Here is a 26220-nt window from a genome sequence, read left to right as displayed (position 1 = left end):
AGCCTCGCCCATTGTAGTACCTGCAAAAGCTTGGCCTGCAACCCAGTCCGGAATGGTGTCATCTTCCTCCTCCTCCTCGCCATCTTCCATTACAACCCCTAGTTCACCGTGCTTGGTCCAAACCAAATAGTTAGGCATGAAACCGTATTTAAACAAGTGGCTGTGAATAGTCCCCCAGGAATCCTTTGAATACTCCTTCCTGTTATTGCATTGGAAGCATGGACAACATACGAACCCATTCTCTGGCTTGTTCGCTTTTGCCACTTCGAGAAAATAATGCAAGCCATCAATAAACACCTTGCTCCGCCTGTCTGCATTATACATCCAATGCCGGTCCATCTGCATCGTATTACGCACGAAAATGGATTACACTTGACAATGGATTACGCGTGAAAATCGATTAAAGATCCAAACAACATGGTACAATACAACAACATGAAGATCCAAATACACATATTTAAATTAAAGTCCCAAACACTGCATAAGTTGTTCAACTTGAAGACTGTGATCATCTCGCGAGGATGTCCTCAACTGGGCGGCACCGCACTTCGTCATTAAAGAGGTTAGATGCTACGGAAAAGGGGACACGGTCACGATGTCCGTATCCACTCTTTCTCGTAGAATCGAACCTCCTTCTTGACATACGTTGCTGCTCGGCGGAGAACATCCTCGGCGAGATGAACACGGTATGCAAGTTCAACAAGTAGCAGAAGTCATCTATGTACAAAAATTCTTTCCTTACCACTACAGAAGTTGTTGAACTTGAAGACCGTGTTCATTTCGCGAGGATGTCCTCAGCTAGGCGGCACCGCACTTCGTCATGAAAGAGGTTAGATGCTACGGAAAAGGGGACACGGTCACGATGTCCGTATCCACTCTTTCTCGTAGAATCGAACCTCCTTCTTGACATACGTTGCTGCTCGGCGGAGAACATTCTCGCCGAAATGAACACGGTATGCAAGTTCAACAAGTATATGGATTTAAAAAACCATATTGAATTTGATAAGATAAACCGTCTAGACAAGGTAGCATCATTTTTAAACCACTGAAATAATGCATACTATATATGACACATCAATCTCCCTCACATTCTAGCTCAAAATACCTCTCCATTTTTCTACTTCATCATCACATTGTAGCAAATAATCTTTCCATCTCCAAAGCATAAATCAAAGCATAACACGAGGATGAAGTAGCAAACCTTCGCAGCACTTGTTGGCTGAGTCAAATTCCCACGAAAATGAGGGAAAAAACTTCGGGCAGCACCTCCCTTGCTTGGGCACCACCGGAGAGTAGGTGAAGCTCAGCTCTCTATCAATGTGCTGGACTGCTCGGGCTGGAGGAAGAAGAAAGTCTCTGTCTCGGGGTATAGTGGGGGATGAGTTTTAATCCCGGTTAAAAACTCCAACCGGGACAAAAGGAAACACCTTTTGTCCCGGTTGGAAAGTTAGTCCCGGTTGGAGGATCCAACCGGGATAAAAGGGACACCCTTTTATCCCGGTTGGAGGCACCAACCGGGACTAACCCTTTTATCCCGGTTGGTGCCTCCAACCGGGATAAAAGGGTGTCCCTTTTATCCCGGTTGGATCCTCCAACCGGGATAAAAGGGTCCCGCCACCGATGGCCCCCCGCTAGCCGTTGCAACCGGGACTAAAGGGGGGCCTTTAGTCCCGGTTGCAATTACCAACCGGGACTAATGCTCCCCTCCAAATTCCCGCACCCCGGCGCACCCCCTTTTGTCCCGGGCCACTTTTAAACCGGGATAAAAGGGGGTGGATCGAAAGTCAGTTCTCTACTAGTGAACGGCCCAAACTAGCTACTGGCCTCTTTAGGATGCAGCGATTCTAGACGTACGATCTAAATCGAACGTCTCACGATGCGGCCGCACGAGTTAAAAACGGCCGGCCTCTTCTAACCCTAACCTTATCCTCCCCCTTCCTACCCCGCCGCCTCCGCTCGAGCCCTCCCCAAGCCGTCGCATGCTACAGAAAGCCTCCCGAGGCCGCCCGCTCGATATCGTCGCCCCGGGGCCACCCGCTCCAGCGCCCCGAGCCACCGCGCTACCCCACGCTCACATTGTGGAGAGCTCACGGATCCGTTGCGGTTCGTGACGAAGGCCGACGGCGGTCGCGAGCGAGCGAGCGATGTGGTGGCGCGGCGGCTACGCGTGCGAGGAGGCGCACGGGGAGCATGTCACCGCAGGGCACATCTGTGGCTGCTGGCCAAAGCCTTCATCTCAGGTAAAGCGAGCTCCCTTGTTCCTTCTCCTTAAATTACTCTCTATTGTTCTCCCATTTGAAAGCCAGTGTTGCCGCACTCCTCCATTTTCGCAGCCATGGAGTTCTGGCTGCCAGGCTGCTCCAGCATGCGCTCCTAGCGGATGCGTTCCTCGTGGAGGCGACACTGGAGGCCGGACTGCGGCTGAGACTCGGCAAGGTAGCGAGTGGCCAAACCTCTAGCAAAGGTGGCAACCTGACCTGAGAGCGGAGACCACCTCGACCGGTAACCCAATCCTAACAGGTTTATTTTAACTGCAAGTAAGGTGTTTGACGAAATGCCTCCTCAGCAGTCGACAAGACAACAAATCAGGAACACGCCATGAGATCCAGGTGATGCTCCTCTTCGTTGGTCCCACCTCTGTTGTCTACATGTGGTGCTCTGGAACTCTGATATGTTCTTGTAGAGAGTAGAGACTAGATATTAGAGCACTAGAGAATCAGAGATTGTATTAGCTTCTTGCAGTGCTCTTTTCTTGTTGAGATATATGATCTATGAGTGATTACAGATGCAGCCATTATTCGGGATTGACGTGGATGGATCCATGTCTATGGATCTTGGATAATTCCATTTTGCACATGTGTGACTTGCTGGATAGAGATTAATTGAGTTTATACAACCGTGTGACTTGAGTAATTTGAAAATTGTTTATCAAAACAAATTAATTCACGTGTGTGTACAGGTTGCTGGAAATATACCAATTGGAATGTTACCAAATAAATTGACTGTGCGTCACTTCTTTCTGTTGTCTGTCTAGACCAAATGCAGGTTGTTGGAAGGTTACTTCTCTCTGTAGAGAAGGCTGTCCAGTTTATTTCCCTCTTTGCTGCTTCATGAGAAATATTTAGCCGTCCAAATTCTATTTTGATGCCTGTTGCCATAACATCTATTCGGAAAATAATTAACAGTCGCATTCCTTGTAGGATGATCTTGAAGAAGTTCAAGATGAGCTAATCGGGCAAGAATCAATGAGTGATGCTAACATAGCAGAACAAGTTGAGATACCCATGGCAAGAGAAGCACCGCCACAACCACGAAGGTCGGCAAGGCTCCGCGAAATGCGGGAAATATTATTGTTGGACAATGATGAGCCTGCGACATATGCAGAAGCAATGATGGACCCAGACTCCGAAAAATGGCAGAGTGCCATGCAATCTGAAATAGAGTCTATGGGAGACAACCAAGTTTGGAACTTGGTTGACCCGCCTGATGGTGTTAAAGCCATAGAGTGCAAGTGGATCTATAAGAAGAAAAAGGACATGGATGGAAATGTTCACATCTATAAAGCACGACTTGTCGCAAAAGGTTTTCGACAAGTTCAAGGAGTTGACTACGACGAGACCTTCTCGCCCGTAGTAATGCTTAAGTCCATTCGGATTATTCTAGCTATAGCTGCATATTTCGATTATGAGATATGGCAGATGGATGTCAAGACAGCTTTCCTGAATGGAAACCTAGCTGAGGACGTGTATATGATATAGCCCGAGGGTTTTGTCGATCCGAAGAATGCTGGAAAGGTATGCAAGCTTCAGAGATCCATTTATGGATTGAAGCAAGCATCTAGGAGTTGGAACATTCGTTTTGATGAAGTGGTCAAAGGGTTTGACTTCACCAAGAATGAAGAAGAGTCTTGTGTTTACAAGAAGGTTAGTGGGAGCTCTGTAGTATTTCTAATCTTATATGTGGATGACATATTACTGATTGGAAATAACATTCCTATGCTTGAGTCCATAAAGACTTCACTGAAAAATAGTTTTTCGATGAAGGACTCAGGGGAAGCGGCATATATTCTGGGCATTAAAATCTATAGAGATAGATCGAGAAGGCTTATAGGTTTGAGTCAAGATACTTACATTGACAAAGTGTTGAAGCGGTTCAGCATGGAAGAGGCAAAGAAAGGGTTCTTGCCTATGTCACATGGCATACATATCAGCAAGACTCAGTGTCCTTCGACTGCTGATGAGCGGGATCGCATGAGTAGAGTGCCATATGCCTCGGCTATTGGATCTATCATGTATGCAATGATAAGTACTCGCCCAGATGTTTCATATGCGCTAAGCATGACAAGCAGACACCAATCTGATCCAGGTGAGAGTCACTGGACAGCGGTGAAAAACATTCTTAAGTACTTGAGAAGGACAAAGATATGTTCCTCGTCTATGGAGGTCAGGAGGAGCTCGTTGTAACAGGTTACACCGATGCTAGTTTCCAAACCGACAGAGATGATTCAAAGTCACAATCAGGATTTGTGTTCACGCTAAATGGTGGTGCTGTTAGTTGGAAGAGTTCCAAGCAGGAGACGGTGGTCGATTCTACGACAGAAGCCGAGTACATCGCGGCTTCGGAAGCCGCGAAGGAAGGTGTTTGGATAAGGAATTTCCTCATTGAGCTTGGTGTGTTCCCGAATGCGTCCAGCCCATTGAACCTCTACTGTGATAACAATGGGGCAATTGCGCAAGCAAAGGAGCCAAGGAACCACCAGAAGAACAAACACGTAATGCGGCGATTTCATCTCATTCGAGACTTCGTTAACCGGGGTGAGATCAAGATATGCAAAATACACACGGATCTGAACATTTCTGATCCGTTGACAAAACCACTCCCGCAGGCTAAGCATGATGCGCATGTAAGAGCTATGGGTATTAGGTACCTTCTAGATTGACTCTAGTGCAAGTGGGAGACTGTTGGAGGTATGCCCTAGAGGCAATCATAGAGATGATGATATTCCATTTGTATCCATGATTTGTATATTATGTTCATTGAATATCCATTAAAGGCTACTTGAATTGATTTGCAATTATGTGAATTGTATGTGAAACTCTTTACTTGTATGGTTATTCTAAAGTTGTCCCTAGTCGGAGTTCATGTGAGGACACACATGAATATTAGACTAGCACATGTATTAGTTGATGACTATGTTTCACAAGTCATGGACATGGAGATGTTGAACTGATAATGTGGACACATGTGGAGACATGTGTTAGGACTGACCCAACACGAGAAGTAGTTCTCTCTTTAAACAACATATACGCTTTGTCCTTAGACCTGAGATTGTCGCATGTATTCTAGATGTGGATCGACCTACTTAGGGGCTATCAAACGCTACGCCGTAACAGGGTAGTTATAAAGGTAGCTTTCGGGTTTGTCAAGAAGCATGCTATGAGACATGGTCAATCAAGATGGGATTTGCCCCTCTCTGATTGAGAGTGATATCTCTGGGCCCCTCGAGTGATCGGATCCGAAAATGCATGGCCATGCTACGTACGGTTAAGAGTTAACCTACAAAGGGATTCCGAATCACAGGATCGAGAAAGAGCGGTCGGCTTGAAGCTAGACCAAATATCGTGAGGCAAAGGGAATAGCATGTATATTATGTTGTGATGGTTCGTCTGATATGATCTTCGTGTGCGTATAGGAGTTGGCACGTCTTGCTAGAGGCCGCTACCGACTATTGGGCCGAGTAGGAGTACTCGGGCCATGTCTATACGTATCCGAACCCATAGGGTCGCACACTTAAGGGGCTGGAAGCCCAATTCGGATCTGATCCGAGTTGGATTAGGTTTAGGAGTACTAATGGGCCTCGGATCCAGAGGCCCATCAGGAACCTCTATAAATAGAGGGGTGGGGGTGCCCTAGGGTTTACACCTTTTTGGCGAAACACACGTGCCGCGCCTCCCACGCCCTCGCCTGTTGCAACTCGCGGATCTAGCAGTCCGGCTTGCGACGCTTCCTCCCTGCACGTGTGGATACCTTGGAGGTGTTGCGCCTGCAGCACTTGGACGAGCCATCGACGAGCCGCCGACGAGCCACGACGAGCCGACGACGAGCCGCGGCACCGGAGGTGATCTTGCTGCACATGGACGAGCTGCTGAGGAGCTGCTAGACGTGATCGACTACGTACGACTACATGATCGTCTTCACTGCACCGACGCATATCTACATCTTCCGCACCAGTAGTGCGTCGAGTGGTAATCCCGTGATCCTTATACGGCAGTTCTTCCTGGTTATACGTGGTAGAAAATTTTGATTTGCGCTAGCGTAGCCTACCTCGTATCCCAACAACCACCACCCCCTGAAGAGTACAGCAAGAAAAAAGACAAGGGTAAGAACAAAGTCCACAATGATGAAGAAGAAGAAGGCAACTTCTAGACCGCCTCCAAGACTGTCAACGTCATTTTTGGCGGAATCCCAGGCACCACATCCAAGCGAGCCAGCAAATTCGTACTCAGGGAGATCATGGCCATCGAGCTAACAGATCCAACACCACTAAAATGGTCAGAAATACCCATATCCTTCAGCAGAAAGGACCAGTGGACAAAATTCTCAGAGCCAGGCTGATTCCCCCTAGTACTCGACCCCGTTGTGGCAGGATCAAAGCTGACAAAAGTACTCATCGATGGCGAAAGTGAACTCAACGTCATTTTTGCCAAAACACTAAGGAAGATGTGCCTCGACGTCACGGAAATGCTTACTCCAATAGATTCACCCTTCTACAGCATCGTACCAGGAAACGTAGCTATACCGCTAGGACAAGTTGTCCTTCTGGTTACCTTTGGAACTAAGGAACACTACCGCATCGAGTACATCAGATTTGAAGTCGCCGACTTCGAGACATCTTACCACGCCATACTCGGAAGGCTAGCACTAGCCAAGTTCATGGACATACCACATTACGTTTACTTGGTACTCAAAATGCCAGGGCCCAAGGGAGAATTGATGCTACGGGGAGATCTACGGCGATCCTACTAATGCGATATTGAAGCCTTGGAGATTCCCGCAACTTCTCAAGCACCTAGCCCCATGCAACAAGTTTTCACAGCTTCAAAGAAACTTCACCCAACCGAACTCGAGATCCTAGAAAACAAGTCGGGGTCCACAAAGGTGAAACCAGTAAGCGAGAAAGACTTCAAACCCGTCGATCTCCAGACGGGTGACTCCTCCAAGACAGCCCTGATCGGAACATGGCTAGATCCTAAATAGGAATCCACGCTCATTAGTTTCCTTCGGGCTAACCATGATATCTTTGCTTGGAAGCCAGCTGACATGTCCGATGTGCCCAAGGAGCTGATTGAGAACTCTTTAAATGTTGATCCCAAAGCTACCCCAAAACGACAGCGACTTCGCAGGTTCGCCCAAGACATACGAGAAGCAATCAAAAAAGAGCTAGCAAAGCTACTCGCGGCAGGGTTCATCAAAGAAGTCTTTCACCCTGACTGGCTAGCCAACTCCGTACTCGTTCGCAAGAAAAACAACCAATGGAGAATGTGCGTCGATTACACAGACCTCAACAAACACTGTCCAAAAGACTCGAAACTACCCAAGATCGAACAAGTAGTCGACTCTACTGCTGGGTGTGCTATACTATGCTTTCTCGACTGTTACTCAGGCTATCATCAGATAAGCCTCAAAGAAGAAGATCAAGCTAAAACAGCCTTCATCACACCCTTTGGGGCTTTCTGCTACAAGACAATGTCATTTGGCCTAAAAAATGCAGGGGCAACTTATCAACGAGCTATACAGATGTGTTTCGAAACACAATTACACTGCAATGTTGAAGCTTACGTAGACGACGTAGTCGTCAAAACAAGAAACCAGCAGCAACTCATTGCCGATTTGGAGGAAACCTTCTCAAGCTTACGAGCCTTCCGGTGGAAACTTAATCCTACCAAATGCGTTTTCGGAGTACCTTCTGGCAAACTACTCAGATTCATCATTAGCCACCGCGGCATTGAGGCCAAACCGGAGAAAATATCTGCCATCACAAACATGCACACACCAGCTAGCATCAAGGATGTGCAGAAACTCACAGGCTGCAAGGCAGCCCTCAATCGGTTTATCTCAAGACTTGGAGAATGAGGACTACCTTTCTTCAAGCTTCTCAAATGACAGGACAAGTTTAAATGGATAGAAGAGGCAGACAAGGCATTAACGCAACTCAAAGACTTTTGTCATATCCTCCAATCCTTACTGCTCCATCTCCGAATGAGGACTTGCTCCTATCATAACAGCTACTACTCACGTCATCAACACGGCAATAGTAGTTGAACGGTCTGAGCCAGGCAATGTTTACAAAGTCCAAAGACCTGTGTACTTCGTCAGTGAAGTACTCTTGTACTTCAAAACTCGGTACTCGCCGATACAGAAAGTCCTATATGCAGGATTGCTTACTTCACAAAAACTGCGCTATTATTTCCAAGAACACAACATCATAGTCATCTCTGACTTCCCGCTCAGCGAAATTCTCCACAACAGAGATGCCACGGGTAGAACTCCAAATGGGCAGTTGAACTCGGAGCTCTAACCTTGGACTTCAAACCAAGGACAGCTATCAAATCCCAGGCTTTGGTCGACTTCATGGCTGAAAGGACTGAAAATCAGGTACCAACACCAGTTGAGAGACCAGAACACTGGGTAATGTATTTCGATGGTTCCCTCAAACTTGAAGGAGCCGGTGCAGGCGTACTCCTCATCTCCCCAAAAGGAGACCAACTCAAGTACGTATTGCAAATCTTCTAGGAAATCTCAAACAACGAAGCCGAGTACGAAGCACTGCTACATGGCCTTCGCCTACTGGTATACGGCGACTCACTAGTCGTTATAAATCAAGTCAATGAAGAATGGGATCAAAACAAGAATAACATGAACGCTTACTGCAAAGAAGTCCGCAAACTGGAAAACAAGTTTTCAGGCTTGGAATTTCACCATATCGTCCACGACAATAATGTAGCCGCTGACGTACTATAAAAAATGGGCTCAACTCGTGCAGAAGTTCCAGCAGGAATTTTTGTCCACGAACTCCACAAGCCGTCCATACCAGAACATGTGACACCACCGGTAGTCCAGACTACAGAAGTCACTCAGGAAATCATGATGATAGACGTCGACTGGAGGACACCCTTCATCGACTACAAAAAGGACCACAAGTTACCTTCTGACAAAAATCAAGCTGAGCAAATTTCCCGACGAGGAAAAAACTACGTTCTAGTCAGAGACAAGCTCTACAGAAAAAGTGCATCATCAGGGGTACTCATGAAGTGTGTTACCCATGAAGGCGGCCAAGAAATTTTAGGAGAAATTCACAAGGGGATCTGTGGCAACCACGCATCCTCACGAACAATAGTAGGCAAGGCTTTCAGAGCAGGTTTTTACTGGCCGATGGCTTTGGCGGATGCAAAACAGTTAGTCCAGAAATGCAAAGGCTGTCAATTCTTCACTAAACAGCAACATGTCCCTACCTACAAGCTAGTCACAATACCTCCAACATGGCCTTTTGTTTGCTGGGGGCTAGACATGATAGGGCCATTACCAACTGTGCCAGGAGGATTCAACCGAGTACTCGTGGCCATCGACAAGCTCAAACCAGTCACCTGCCCCAAGGCAAACCGAGTCCTCGACTTCTTGGATGAAATCGTACACCGCTACGACTTCCCAAACAGAATCATCACATACCTAGGGTCCAACTTCAACAATCATGACTTCTAGGAGTACTGCGAGAATAGTGGAATTGACGTCCGCTACGTCTCGGTCACTTACCCACGAGCCAACGGACAAGTCGAGCGTGCCAATAGCATGATACTCGAAGCTCTCAAGAAAAGACTACATGACGTCGGCAATTCAAAGGGAGGCAAATGGCTTAAGGAACTACCTAACGCCCTATGGGGACTACGAACCCAATCGTGCAAGACTACTGGGCTCTCTCCCTACTTTCTAGTATATGGCTCAGAAGCTATATTACCCGCGGACGTCATGTGGAAATCTCCTATTGTAGAACAATATGACGAAGAAATGACAGAGGAAATAAGACGCACGGATCTGGACAACCTAGAAGAAACAAGATGCGTAGCATTAGTTCAATCAGCCAGATACCTTGACGAATTGAAGCGATACCATGACCGCAATGTCAAGGAACGGTCCTTCAACTTAGGAGACATGGTCCTCAAACGAATCCAACACATGTCAGGGTTGCATAAACTCAATTCACCATGGGAAGGTCCTTACATTGTATCCAAGGTTACAGGACCAGGATCTTACAGACTACAAGAACTTAAAGGAGAACAAGTACCAAACTCTTGGAATATAGAACATCTCTGTCACTACTACCCGTAGTAGACAAAAAGAACTCAAGTTATTGCTTCAAGCAGAAACTCATTTCAAACTACTCGAGCCAGCAGCTCGACTACCGACTACAAAATATACTACTCTTGACACAAGACTACCAACTCAACAGGCTTTCCAGCTCTGGTACAAAGCCTCAAGGGCAGAGTCATTTTTTACTCAAATCCAAAGTTACATACGAGTAAAGGTACTCGAAGTACAATACAAAAGGACTACAGGCAATTGCCTACTGGCGGGCTGCATTTAAGCCTCAGGCTTTTACAATATCACAAGGCCACTCAGGTCTGCCGACTACAATGGGAAGGGCCCACATGCAAGGAAGCTGCGCAAAACGCAGCCATATCCAGGTCCTCTACCCAAGGCAACACCAGGTACTCCTGCACCGCCGCTGCCTTGACAGCGGCAACGATGAATCCCGCGTGCCGCGCAAACAAGGAAACAAGGTTGCTCTTTTGCTAGCCTTGTCGAGCCGACCCACACTACAGCCACACCTCCACCTCTAAGAGAGCGGGATAAAGACCGCGGCACTCATCACCCATCACTCGCGAGTTACAGCGCGTACCCGGCTAGATCACGAGCTGCAAGATGAGGCGCACGATGAAACCACCTACGAGGATTCTTCTAGCATCGCGGCTATCCCTACGAGTGCTAGAGTCTATGGAGGGAAGGTGGCCCCAATCTACGAGGAATCTTCTAGCACCGGTGTACTCTTTGACAGCTCTCTCTGTAGGGATACGAGGTAGGCTACGCTAGCGCAAATCAAAATTTTCTACCGCGTATAACCAGGAAGAACTGCCGTACAAGGATCACGGGATTACCACTCGACGCACTACTGGTGCGGAAGATGTAGATATGCGTCGATGCAGTGAAGACGATCACGTAGTCGTACGTAGTCAATCACGTCCAGCAGCTCCTCAGCAGCTCGTCCACGTGCACAGCAAGATCGCCTCCGGTACCGCGGCTCATCGTCGGCTCGTCGTGGCTCGTCGATGGCTCGTCGGCGGCTCGTCCAAGTGCTGCAGGCGCAACACCTCCAAGGTATCCACACGTGCAGGGAGGAAGCATCGCAAGCCGGACTGCTAGATCCGCGAGTTGCAACAGGCGAGGGCGTGGGAGGCGCGGCAGGTGTGTTTCGCCAAAAAGGTGTAAACCCTAGGGCGCCCCCACCCCTCTATTTATAGAGGTTCCTGATGGGCCTCTGGATCCGAGGCCCATTAGTACTCCTAAACCTAATCCAACTCGGATCAGATCCGAATTGGGCTTCCAGCCCCTTAAGTGTGTGACCCTATGGGTTCGGATACGTATAGACATGGCCCGAGTACTCCTACTCGGCCCAATAATGGTAGCAGCCTCTAGCAAGACGTGCCAACTCCTATACGCATACGAAGATCATATCAGACGAACCATCAGAACATAATATACATGCTATTCCCTTTGCCTCATGATATTTGGTCTAGATTCAAGCCGACCGCTCTTTCTCGATCCTGTGATTCGGAATCCCTTTGTAGGTTAACTCTTAACCGTACGTAGCATGGCCATGCATTTTCGGATCCGATCACTCGAGGGGCCCAGAGATATCACTCTCAATCAGAGAGGGGTAAATCCCATCTTGATTGACCATGTCTCATAGCATGCTTCTTGACAAACCCGAAAGCTACCTTTATAACTACCCTGTTACGGCGTAGCGTTTGATAGCCCTTAAGTAGGTCGATCCACATCTAGAATACATGCGACAGTCTCAGGTCTAAGGACAAAGCGTATATGTTGTTTAAAGAGAGAACTACTTCTCGTGTTGGGTCAGTCCTAACACATGTCTCCACATGTGTCCACATTATTAGTTCAACATCTCCATGTCCATGACTTGTGAAACATAGTCATCAACTAATACATGTGCTAGTCTAATATTCATGTGTGTCCTCACATGAAACCTGACTAGGGACAACTTTAGAATAACCATACAAGTAAAGAGTTTCACATACAATTCACATAATTGCAAATCAATTCAAGTAGCCTTTAATGGATATTCAATGAACACAATATACAAATCATGGATACAAATGGAATATCATCATCTCTATGATTGCCTCTAGGGCATACCTCCAACACTCTCCACTCAAACAACAACAACCGAAGGCAATCCATCGCTACTCAAAGCCTGATTCGGGTCGACCTCCATGGCGGTCTATTTATAGCCAAGCGCTACAACTGCCAACCACCTAGGAGTTACTATCCGCCCGTGATCGATGAGTTTGGATGATCTCTGACTCTGCCCACGTGAAAGCATTCATGCCACAAAGGACAAAAGAGTATAGTACACCCGTGCACCCCCCATTCACAGAGTAAAAAAAGCAGAGTAATCGACAACAGCGCGACTACTCAAACTTAGCACTCGGGACCACTCCAAATAAAAAAAGAAGGACAACTGTTCATTTCTCACACAAAATATCGTTCAAAGTACTCGATAGCTTACAAGAGTACACAAAAGCCTAAGGCTCCTCCAGAGACACAAATTCGAACATCTTCAACGCAATCGAGTTAGCCTCCTCGAGGTACTGCGCATAGGCCTCCTCTGTGCAATTGCGTGCAACACCGTCACCAGCTGCCGTCAAATCCCCTCCCGGGTAGTAAGACTTGGCCACAGCAAGGACTTGTTTACACAAAGCCTTGCAGAGTCCAGCCACCTTACCCGGAGCAGCCTTCAAACGCTCGACTAGTGAGTGAGGTCCCACATCCTATTCAAGAGGGGCAATGGCATTCACCAAGTCTTGAGAGGCATCAGTTAACTCTTGAAGCTCGCCTCGAAGTCTTCCTATGGTCTAGCCATGATCTCTACAGGCCACCATGACCATAGCAAGCATCACTCCATTCTAGTTCTTCCTGTCTCGCTGATGCTCGCAGGCAGCCTGCGCTTTAGCCAGCATAGCCCAAAGATGATTAGCCTCATCAGCTACTCGGTCATGCGCATTACTCCAGTCAAGGAGTTGGCTACTCGCAGCAGCCTCCTTCCTCTTGAGCTCTGCAAAAAAGACCAAGTTCAACAACCGACTACAGTCGGACATACTTGAAGAATGGGAAGTACTCACCTTGATACTTCTTATTCAAAGACTTGTAGCAGCTTTCCAGTTTCTGCTGCAAAACTTCATGATCTCACCGCTCAACAGCAAAGGATTTCGCACCATCTTCATGAACTCTCAAAGATTTCGTAAGCCGGGCACACTCCTGCTCCAATTGTTCATTTCGTTCCTGAAGGGCCCGAGCATTCCTTTGAGTCCTGTCATATAGATCCTGCAAAGAAAAAAGCAAAATGGTCAAGTCCCTTAGCTACAAAGAAGGAAGACAAGCGAAGAAATACACCTGAAAACTTTGCATAGCTCTCTAAAACTCCGACTCTGACGGGAGCCCGAGTACTGGACCTTGAGCACTCTATACAACATGAGGAGCTGGAGCCGTACCCAGGATTGTACCTAAAGTGACGAACATTAGTCAAACAACACAACGATTACAATACCAGTATCCCAACTACATACCTGGTGCAGTTGTTTCTTTGGCCTTATCCATATCAACCATGGCTAGAACACCGCCAGTAGACGTCGACAAGGGTACACCTCTAGAACCCGAAGCAACTGAAGGATCCTCCACCGAGCGGATCACTTCCTGCAGTATGGACATTGTGGCACCAAGACGACAAGCATCAACTCTGGATGCGTCATCAATAGAAAGATCATCCAAGGGAGCAGAAAGAGTAGTCGAGGGACAAGACTCTACTCCTGCCTTCATAGGTATAGTCTCCTCCGCATCCCTACATCAAAATACAAAGTCACCACACGACTTCCAGAAAGGTTGAAGATACAAACCAAGACTAAAAAGCTCACCGAGTTGATCATGGCGGCAATCGCACATGTTTCTTCTCAGCAATGGGCGGCCGAGTACTCGGCACCACAAGAACACCTGAGGGTACAGTTTTCTCGCTAAGCCCTACAAAAAATAGAGTCAAGATTACAAGAAACACAAACTAACAAAAATAGTCGGGGAGAATGCTCACCACTAGCGATCACATTGGACAACAAAGAGCCAGTAGCAACTACTGGCGATACTCCCTTCGCAACATCCGCCACTCCAGCAGGCAAACCCAGAGCTGCTTGGTCAGGGACCGGTAGGGTGGTAGCCGAAGAGGTCTGGACTGTTAGCTTAGGGGCTACTTTAGCATCCGCCGGTGGCACCTCCCCTGGCACCACTTCTACAGAAGCAACGTCAACATCATCGGCGGTCGCGGCCACCTCATCAGAAGTAGCCTCGTCATCACCAAGGGTTGCGTCGACAACCTTTTCAGAAAAATAAAGTGATCAAGAGGGTACAGGAAAATTCTACAAGATACCAATGATTATACGACTACATACCTTGGTACCCTGAGACTTCTCAGGAGTCGAAGTCGAGGCAGACTTAGCAGCAAACTTCTTGTGGACTACTCGGCGTTTCTTCACAGGAGGAGAAGGCTCATCCTCTGATTCCTCAACAATCGATTCTTCTTCTGACTGCGCTAGATAGCCAAAAAGAACTCGGGACTACAGAACAAATTGTTATTTAAACAATGTTCCAACACCTCAGAAAGTACAAGCCAAAAAAAACATACCTGTGCTGACCCATACCAAGCATCAAACCGACGAACAATTGAAGGAATAACGGGTACTCCTTGATAGTTCCGGAAGAACTTGGTCAGCAACACCTCCACATCATCATCAGATATATCCTCAGAAGACATACGTGATGGGTCATCAAATCCCGAGTACTCCCCTCCCGAGTGAGCCCGTTTCTGCAAAGGCTGCACTCTCCTCTTAAGAAAGCTGGCCACCACGTTAATTCCAGTTAAACCCAGTGCCTTCAACTTGGCAATATGGGTCAACAAATGGTCGAGCTCGGGGTATCTTCAGGCTCGCTCACCCAGCTCTCCACATGCTTGGGGGCATGACCAGTAACCACCGGCAAGCAAGGATTATGGTTTCCAATGTAGAACCACCTCCTTTTCCACTCCCCATGGGAGTCAGTCAAGTTATATTCAAGATAAGTGCCCGAATTCCTAAGTTGGAACCCGACGCCTCAAAAAGACCTCTGTCCTAAGGGCACTAGGCTGAGTCTTGCAACAAAACAATTTCCTAAACAGCTCAAGGCTAGAAGGAACTCCCAAGTAAACCTCACACAGGTGTACAAAAATTGACATATGCAGCACACCATTGGGGTTCAAGTGAACCAGCTGAAGTTTGTAGTACTCGAGGATACCTCTGAAGAAGTCGGAGGTAGGCACTGCCAGTCCCCTCTCCACAAAGTGCGCAAGCATGACTGTTTTGTTCGGATGCTTCTCAAACTGCCACGCGTTAGCAAAAGCAGGTCTCCACTCGAGTACCTCCTTTGGCTGCAGAAGCTTGGCGTCGACAAGCGCCTGAACGGCCACCTCCTTCATCACAGAGTGCTGCCATGTCACTCCAGGTGGTGGCGGCGCAGTCTGGTTCGTTGGACCCACCTTTAGCGCCGGCAGCACCAGCTCCTTCCCCTTCTTCGATTTCACCTTACCCGCCGCCGGAGCTTTTGCCTGAGACTTTTTGGGTTTCTTCCCCATCTTCTTGGTGCGCATCCGAAGACTTCAGCCGCAGCAAGCAAAAATGCAGTCAACCTCAGATCTCTCTCAAGGAGCAGTAGCAATGGCGGCGGTGGTGCTAGAAGATCACGATGGCGCAAAAGATGAACAAAAATGTAGGGCGAGGAGGAAAAAATAGATCTGCTATAATGAAGCGTAACCCTAACCGAAAGGGGGCCCTCCTGTTATATTTCCTCTGCCTCCAGTTTCTAAGCGTCAGTTACGCAACGGTCAAGTTTAAAACAAGTTTATTGCCATAACACCCAACGGCTACTTCTATCAAATGGGTTTTGACCACTTCAACGACAAAAATCACCTAAGTGCTGGGGGGCTACGGGTACCGTACCCGATGGTCAGAATTTTCTTTTTCAGATTACCAAGAGTAAAACAGCCAAGATGCAGGATTGATTCTAAGCCTGACTCTTCGACTCAACCTAAGGCTCAGGGGCTACTCCATATGGAGTGCGATTGTCATCGCACTACCATATAAAATTCTTGGGATACAAAGCAACTCAAAGGAACAAGAAGAGTACCTTCCAGCCACACGATAGTACTCGAGCACTTTGGACACTACAACCTCTATGAAGAACTACTCGGATAGTGCCCACAGTACTCGAGACTGTAGCGCACGACTATAAATTACTCGGGGGCTTGTCAAGCATGCACCCCAGGCCCACGAGGAGGCTCTGAACGGCCCACTAAGGGACGTACTCGGACATGATCAAGACAAGCGGATAGGCATATCCCACTCGGACTAGTTAAGTATGTATATGGAAACTACTCGGACCATACCGAGTAGAACTCTGTAATTGTACTCGACTAGGACTCAGACTTATAACCCTGCCCTCCCGTGTATATAAGGGTGGGCAGGGACCCCCCCCTCAAGAGAACAACTGCAAGACATCTAAGATCAATACAACCAAACACACAGGACATAGGGTATTACGCGATCTAGCGGCATGAACCCATCTAAATCGTGTTCCTTGCATCACCATCGACTCCTTGATTCTCGACGGCCCTTACCGCTCAAAAGACCTCCTAGGGTACCCCCTAGGTAGGTTGCCGATCTAAAACACCGACACTCACTGCGTGCCGCCGCCTCCACACCGAACGTGCCCAGCTACGCACCGCTTGCCTAGCTTGCGCCTCGCTCGCCTCGCACCAGTGCGAATGCACCGCACCGCCAGCTCGTGCTCTACCTACGCCTGCGCTGCGCCGTTCATGGTCACCGCTGCTTCGCCGCACCGTGCCGTGCCAGACTGCGCTCCACCCGCTTATCGCCTTGCGCCATGCGCACCCGCGCTTTGCCCCAGCACGCCGGTGCCGGCCATGTGGCTGCCACGTGGTAGGGGTAGGGCCCACCAAAGGGGCCCACCCGTGGGGCCTATCTATGGGGCTCACTTGTGGGGCGTGCCGTTGACCTTGACCAGTCAACACTGATGTCATGCTGATGTCAGCATAACACGTGGACCAATCCCAGGCCACCACGTGTCCCTTAAATAATAAATGTTTTTTGGAGTTAAATAAATAATTAAATAAATCCTTTAATCTTCAAAAATTTATAACTAATTCATCTTAACTCATAAAAATATGAAACCAGTTGCATTAAATTTATAAAATTGAGCCCGTACTGTTTGTAGCTAGTTTGGAGTTATTTGGATATTCTAAATTTGGCTTTCATGGAGTTTTTGCCTAGATGTAATGTTGTTTAATTTACATTTCATCATATCTTGTTCTGTCAGACCTGAGCTACGACCAGGACGACCTTCAAGACCCCGACTACGCCGAGGTGGACCCGTTCGACTTCAGACAAGGTGTCATGTCACTTCCAAACATATAGATCCTATGCATGCTTAGTTGCTAGCGCTATACGTATATTGCTTGCTTGATGATGATGGATTGCATAGCCAATATTTTAGCCATGCCTTGATAATTATTTAATCATGTTTTGTTCTTTACCTACTTTTGTGGACTAGCTACAGAACCCTAGCTAGCCCACCATTTATTCATCCATATACATGCTTTTGAGTTATGGATGGGCATTCGCCATGGTTTTGATGGTGGGATTCCTTGGACACTCTGGCATGAGTTTTGGGTGAGTATGATTCCTTGATGGGTACTTGGCGGGAGCAAGCCAGGGTTGGTACTGAGGAGTGCCTTGCTGAGAGAGAGCTTTCTAGACTGTCTCCATACCCCATACTTGTGGCGGGTACCTTGCTTGTTACTGAGGTGTTGTTTGGTGCTTCAACATGTACTTGTTGGTAGAGTGCTCGCTCTTAGCTGCTTAAGGACCGAGTCAGTTTACCACCAGTCATAGCATCTAATTACATACATACCGTTCACTCATGTTATGGGTGGGGTTTAGTCCGAGACTAATAGTGGATAGCGATTTTCCCATTGGCAGACAGGAGAGTCATGTAAGGAGTTCGAGGCTACAGCCTACTCTGACCAGACTGCACCCCAGCATGGGTAGGTTTCACAGCTTGGAGGTCCTCTCTAGTGACGGTGTGCCCTGCAGACGAGGATGGTTCCAGACTCAACGAAATGGGCGAGAGCTATCCACTTATTAGGGCTCCAGCCATTAGGTGGGGTTTGGATGGGTCTCTACCATTCAGGCTCCATCCGTGCGGGTACAGTTGTACAACCTCTGCAGAGTTTATAAAGCTATAGCTATAGTCCGTGTCCACAGGTATGGACAGTGCTGTTGACAATCACTACTTTTGACTAGACTTTACTTGTGCTTCTACCTTCCCTCTTTTTGAGAAAGGTTGGCATTTCCTGTTGAGATGTGAGGGGAGGGAGCTCTCACATCGCCTAGAGTGTTTGGGGCTGGACCCTTGGGTGAAGGATCCGGTGTTTTGTGCAGACTTCCTTGATTGAGGTGTTGACCTCGATATATGTGCTTTGCTTCCTTGAACTGCTGCTGCCGCTGCTTGCCTAAACTACCACAGCCATACATAGGTTTCATCCATGCATGTAGTATAATTCCCCTGTTTCTTTGGCTTTGATGCTTTTGGGAGTTGATATGGCCTACCTGCTTCTTGGGTAGATGGTGGCTTTTTAGGTAAGGAGCCCGACTACAACTTTGATAATGACGGTTGGGAAGACTAGAGACCGTGCCATGCTCGAGTCGCCTGATGGAGTTGGAGTTCAATATAGTTTCCTTTTCCGTTGTGTAGATGTTTTTCATTTCATGATTCAGTCATGTTGGACTTGTACCGGCATGTGCCGCTGAGATGTACTCATACTCATGTTATCCATAATGATATTGTACTCTATTTCTCTCTTTGTTTTCGTGTTGTATGGATTTGTACTATCTGAGATAGGGACTCACACGTAATAGCCTTCTTGGGACTATCATCAAGGTGCATAGGCTTGAATTCTCAGAAATAGGAATTCAGGTCCGTTTCATAGGGTAGGTTAGAGATGGTGCCGGCTCTGCGATGGATGGCTTGCGTAGTTTATTGACGAAGACACCAGCTGGTAATTGAGCTCGAGTAGATCCAAGCTTGGATAAGACGTCCTCGCCTTCATTATTTTCACGAATGACATGGTGGAACTCAAATCTAGAGAATTTGTTCTCCAGCTTGCCCATGTCCAGGCAGTACGCATCCATGTTCTCCTTGTGGCGGTCCCCCTTGTCATTGACTTGATTGATTACCACCAGTGAGTCACCGTATGTAGGGGATAGATCCTTGGTACCCGCAAGGAAGAAGGAAGATGGACTCCTACTAGGATTCCTCTGTAATCCTACTAGGACTCATACCATGTAATCCTACTAGGACTTGTCCTTATAACCAACTAATAATCCTACCCCCTGGAGTATATAAAGGATGGCAGGGGTCCCTAGATCGGTAGGCGAAGACCTCATAGAACCACAATAGAGGACCAAACAACACCCAAGCACAGGGCGCAATATACAACACCCCAAATAGGATGTAGGGTATTACGCTACTCTGGTGGCCCAAACCTGTATAAATCCGTGTCTTGTGTCCTCGCTTTTACCTTCGAGTTCCGGGTCGAAACGTAGTATGGAATGGAGCAATTCACGTGCCGCTAATCATCTCCAAGCATCAAGATCGAGATGGAATAGAATTGGATGGTGTCAAGATGGAATCCTACAGGGAATCGATTTTCTTAGTTGAGTCCGAAGCAGAGACCAGTTTTGTTGATCGAAGACGAAAAAGCACACCAAGCATCAAAATAAAGAAACAGTTGTTGCTGTTCTCTCTGATGCTAGAAATCAAAGGTGTATTTAGCTATGCGCACACTAAAAAAGCTACCAAAAGGACTTCAGCTTTCGTGGCAACGCCAACAAATCTCCGACGATGCGATCGACTACTTCTACAAGAGCAAGACATCTACGCTGGCTTGCTAATGACTACTTTAACTACTCGTCTCGACTAGAAAACTAGTCAAGGGCGGGCCTCACACCGTCAACAACTAGTCGGAATCGACTCTGACTAGTTGGCTTCATCAACAATCATCATGGCTTCATGACGACCGCCACGGCTTCATCGACAATCATCCACGAATCAAGATAAGTCACTTTTTTAATTATTTATATTATTTTAATTTTCTAGCTTGTTTTCCACATGATGGGCCATGCGCCGAGTACTTATTTGTATACATCTCTCGATGGTAATTACCCTCTAGAGCTACACTTCGCCGACTATTCTTGGGGCATGTTGACCGACAGCCATGGGCCTGGTACACTGAATTACGGAGGCTATCACCACAAGTTTGGTGCGCTGAGTTCTGGAAGGTCCACCACAGGCTTGGTACACCGAATTAGGAGGTTCTGCCATGAAGTTTGGTGCACTGAATGCTGGAGGCTCACAGTGACTATAGCCTAAGTAGGCACAAATCCTATGCGTGGCAACACATGCTCTCCTTGCCGAAAAGGCAGAAAAGTCACAATGACTACTTTACGTGCAATTGCGCAATCTTTTTGTTGCAATGCTTACTACTTATTCTAAATGTCTTCTCTTAGTGGTTACTAATCTCCTCGAGCAGAACATGCCTTAATCCGTGAAAGCCTCGGATCTTCTATCATGCCTAAAGGCTAGGACGCGAGACAAAGATCTTTGTAGCAGCAGTGCTAGTACATGTACACAAGACAAAGATCTCACACATAGTGGCAATGACCAAATAGTTACTGAGAGCCTAAACATAATAGGCTAACTACTCAGGAAAAAATATGGCAGAAATAAGAGCATGACACACAATATTTACATTATATTCATCACTAAATAAATTTTAGTAGTTTTAATATTCTACAATATGCTACATAATGTATGCATCTTCTTTTTCAAGTCAAGCTTTGGCAACGACTCTCCAGGACACCCAGTGTACCTCCAATGCCTCCACTAGCTCCCAGGCTCGGGGGCTAAGCGCCAATTTCTACTCAGAATATCTTCAGTGGCTCAGCTAGCTTCCAAGCTCGGGGGCTAAGTGCCAATAACTACTCGACGTGGCTCCTACGGCTCACCTGGCGCATAAGCTCGGGGGCTGGACGCTGCATAACTACTCGAATGATGACTTGCGTGAAGACTAAAGATCCTTGGATTGATTATTTAATCATTCCAAGGCTCGGGGGCTGATAAGCTACACCCAACAGTTGATTTTTTTCAAGATGAAAGAAGAAGGTTCAAGATTTTATTGACCCTCAGCCTGATTCTTCGATTCAACCTAAGGCTCGGGGGCTACTCCATATGGAGTGTGACTTTCGCCACCCTCCATATCGCATTCCAAAGATCAAGATTCCAAAATCAAGATGATCAAGGGCTTGAGCACACCATAGCCTCATGGTAGCTTTGAAAAGCTTTGAAGATTCAGTCAGACAAAGTACTCAAAAAGCACTAAACTAATTGGCAAGGTTCTGAAAAGTACTCAAAGACTACTACATTCGACTATGAAGCGCTCGGGAGATTGTAGGGGATAGATGCCCAATACCCGCAAGGAAGGAAGAAGGCAGACTCCTACTAGGATTCCTCTATAATCCTACTAGGACTCATACCATGTAATCCTATTAGGACTCCTCCTTGTAACCGACTAGTAATCCCACCCCCTGGAGTATACAAAGGAGGGCAGGGGTCCCTAGATCGGTAGGCGAAGACCTTATAGAACCACAACAGAGGACCAAATCCTCAACACCAAACAACACCCAAGCGCAGGGTGCAATATACAACACTCCAAATAGGATGTAGGGTATTACGCTACTCTGGCGGCCGAAACCTGTATAATCTGTGTCTTGTGTCCTCCCTTTTACCTTTGAGTTCTAGGTCCGACGATCCCCCAACCAATCTACTACCTCGGGATACCCCTCAGTAGGTTCCCGGGTATAAAACACCGACACCATAGACCAACAATCGCTTGATTACTAGCGAGACTGCTAGGCGGAGCCCGTGCAGAACCGTTGCGTATTCAGCTTCATTGTTGGATACTTTTCAGAAGACTTGCAGGACATATTAGAGTTGTTCGCCTTTGGGGGATATCAAGAGTACTCCTGCACCGGTGCCTTCAAGCTTGAGTGACCCATCAAATACATGACCCAATGCTCTGGGTGCTTCCTTGGCGTTGGTAGTTGATTCTCCCATTGCTCTACCATGAAATCGACTAGGGCCTGGGACTTAATAGCAGTCCGGGGCTTGAATTCTAAGGACAACGCTCTGAGTTCAACTACCCACTTTTAGATCCTGCCTGTGGCGTCTCTATTGTGGAGAATTTCTCCCAGGGGGACTTTGGTGACAATGGAGATCTTGTGTTCCTGGAAGTAGTGTCGTAGCTTCCGCGAGGTGAATTACTAGTCTTGGAGTCTGAAAGCACCTCATTGATGAAGTAGATGGGCCTCTGTACTTTGTATACATGTACTGGTTCTGGTCTATCAACCACAATTGTCGTGCTGATGATGTGAGTAGTCGCAGTAATGTAGAGCAGTAGATCTTCATTCAGAGTTAGGGTGGTGAGGATTGGTGGCTTGGATAGGAAGTCTTTGAGTTGAAGTAGAGCCTTGTTAGCCTCCTTGGATCACTAGAACTTGTTTTGCCGCTTCAGTAGTTTGAAGAAAGGTAGACCCCATTCTCCGAGTCTTGAGATGAATTTGTTTAGTGCCGCCATACATCTAGTTAGCTTCTGGACGTCCTTGATGCTTCATGGAGCATGCATATCGGTGATGGCAGAGATCTTCTTGGGGTTAGCTTTGATGCCTCGGTAACTAATGATGAACCCAAGTAGTTTCCCAGATGGCATGCCAAAGATGCACTTGGTCGGGTTGAGCTTCCATCAGAACTCTCACAGACTTGAGAAAGTTTCTTCTAGATCCGCAATCAGGTTGTCGGGATTTCTGGTCTTTAAGACCACGTCATCCACGTACACCTCGACGTTGCGGTCTAGCTACTTCTTGAAGCACTGCTGGATGGCCCATTGATAAGTCGCGCCGGTGTTCTTCAACCCAAACGACATTGTCATGTAGCAGAAAGCTTTGTATGGGGTGATGAACATGATCTTGATCTGGTCCTCTTCTTTGAGAGCTATCTGGTGATACCCCAAGTAGCAACCGAGGAAACGGAGTAGGGCACAACCAGCTGTGGACTCGATGACTTGATCAATCCTCGGGAGCCCAAAGGGATCCTTTGGACAGTGCTTGTTGACATTGGTGTAGTGAACGCACATCCACCACTCATTGTTGTTCTTTTTCTTGACCAAGATGGGATTGGCGAGCCACTCTGGATGGAAGACTTCTTTGATGAAGCTTGCCACGAGTAGTTTGGCTAGCTCCGCTTTGATGGCTTCCCCTCTATCTTGGGCAAACTTGCGTAGGCGCTGCCTCTTCGATGTAGCTTTCGGATTGACATTGAGTGAGTGCTCGATCAACTCCTTGGGCACCCCCAACATGTCCGCTGGTTTCCATGCGAAGATGTCATGGTTGGCCTAAAGGAAGCTGACGAGTGCGCTTTCCTATTTAGGATCTAGCCCTGTGCCTATCAGGGCTGCCTTGGAGCTATCACCGGTCTCAAGGTCAATAGCTTTGACGTCAACTTCTTTCGCTGGCTTGACCTTGGCTGCCCTCGACTTCTTCTCTAGTATCTTGAGTTCTTTGTTGCACAGCTTCTTGGACGCTACAAAGACTTGCATCATTGAATTTGGCACTTGAGTATATGCTACGAGTTCCACGGCTTCCGAGTCGCAGTCATATGATCTTTTCAATTCTCCACACAGGGAAAGTACTCTCTTGAGTCCTGGCATCTTGAGTAATAAGGATGGCGTGATACGATGTTTCAAAGTCAACCACCTTGAATCTGATGTACTCCGTCCGGTAGTGTTCTTTAGTCCTGAATGTAACTAGCAAGACCACCTGACAAAGGGGTATAGCCGCGTTTCCTGGGACGATGCCATAGAATGGAGAGTTCATGGGGGTGAGCATATCGGTGACGTCGAGGTCCATCTTCCTCAACATTTTGGTGAATAGGACGTTAAGGCCACTGCCACCATCAATGAGTACCTTTGTGAGTCTGGAGCTTGTGACCACCGAATCCAGGACGAGAGGATAGTGCCCAGGGTTTGAGAAACTAGTCCATTGGTCCGCCCTAGAGAAGGTAATGGGAACCTCTGACTATTTGAGGAAAGTAGGCGCCATGGGTTCAATGGACATGGTGAGATCGAGATGAGATTGATGGATGCCATAGTAACCAGGGGAGTGTGATGTACTTGTTCTCAGGCATTGCTCGTGAGATAAGATCGATGGATGCCACAGTAGCCAAGTGAGTGTGATGTTGGCACCCTTGGACTACCTCGAAGGCATCATCCAAATTTTGGATTGGCAAGGCTTCCCTTAGGAAACGACGATGCTCTGCTCTTGAGGTGTTCTTTGCTCTGCATGTTGTCATTTTGGCATTGGTTTCCTCCCCGACTACATTAGTAGTCAACTCTTCATTGGACACCTCGTCTGGATAACACTCGTGTCATTGGTCCCTATCCCATTGATTTTCATGTTTGTCAACAACGCCAAGGATGGCAAAGACTTCTCGTTCTGGATAATAGCTTCCTGACCTTGACGTGATGACCTCTGTGGTGCCACCTTCTTCGTAGATGGGCAACAGAGGAGCTTCCTCTTGGAACGAGAGAGTATCAAGATAGGCAATGAGGCACGAATCATCATCTATGGCAAGTGCTAGTGGCTTCATGTTAGGCTAGTAGACAAATCAACCTTGTGGAGTAGATGTGATTACCAGGCCCTACTGCGGGCCTGATAAAGGCGTCTCCTCATTCGAGTCCAAGTAGTAGTCGAGGTCCTCAATCCCATCCTAGTTGAATTGGAATCTAGACATGGCAACCTGATAGATAGTGGCCGTGTTGTGGAGTCCGAACTGGAGTCGAGCTTAGGGGTAGTTTGACTCGTGCGAGGGCTACAGTGCTGGCTCACACGAGCTAGACCGATTGGAGAGAGAAGTCAAGTTATACTCAGACTTGTCCCCCAGCTTCTGATTAGGTCAGAGATTGAAAATTCTTCAAAATTTTTGATGAGGTCTTCCAGTGCTTTGCACTGGAGCTTGATGGTTGAGAGCTTCCTCTCTGAGGCCAGTGCAATGTAGCAATGGAAACTTCCAGCGCCATCCACGACGTAGACCCAAGAGCTAAAGATGAACATCGCACCCTCCTTGAATGCGACAAGGGGCTTCATGATGACTTGTGCCATCAAGTTCGCTAGCAGATTCTTGGTGAGATCCCCTACCTGGTGTGCCATATGTTGGTTTTTAGACCCGGCACCCTACCGAGGGGGTGCCCAGGGTAGTGTTTTGGTTGGTGGGACTCGTCAGGATCAGAAACTTGAAGGTAAACGCAAACACAAGATTTAGATAGGTTCAGACCACTGAATAGCATAATACCCTACATCCTGTGTGTTGGTTGGATTGAATTGCTTTGGAGGGCATCCCTACCTCACCATATATAGTCAGGGGCAGGGTTACAAGTCGGTTGATTTACAAGAATACTAGTCGGATATGACTAGAGGAGTTCTACTCTTATTATAGCAAGTACTTTCCTAATCCTCGACTAGTTCCTGTCTTTCCATGTAGACTATGTCGCCATGCGCCATGGTCTCCATGTCAGTTGCATCTCGGTGTCCAGCCTCATATTTGGGATTGTCCAAACTTCTAGTAGGCCCATAGATGTATGTATGACACATGACTCCATCAACA

The sequence above is a fragment of the Setaria viridis genome, chromosome 6 (assembly GCF_005286985.2).
Source record: "Setaria viridis chromosome 6, Setaria_viridis_v4.0, whole genome shotgun sequence".
NCBI lineage: Eukaryota > Viridiplantae > Streptophyta > Magnoliopsida > Poales > Poaceae > Setaria > Setaria viridis.
Note: the sequence above shows the minus strand (reverse complement) of the source record.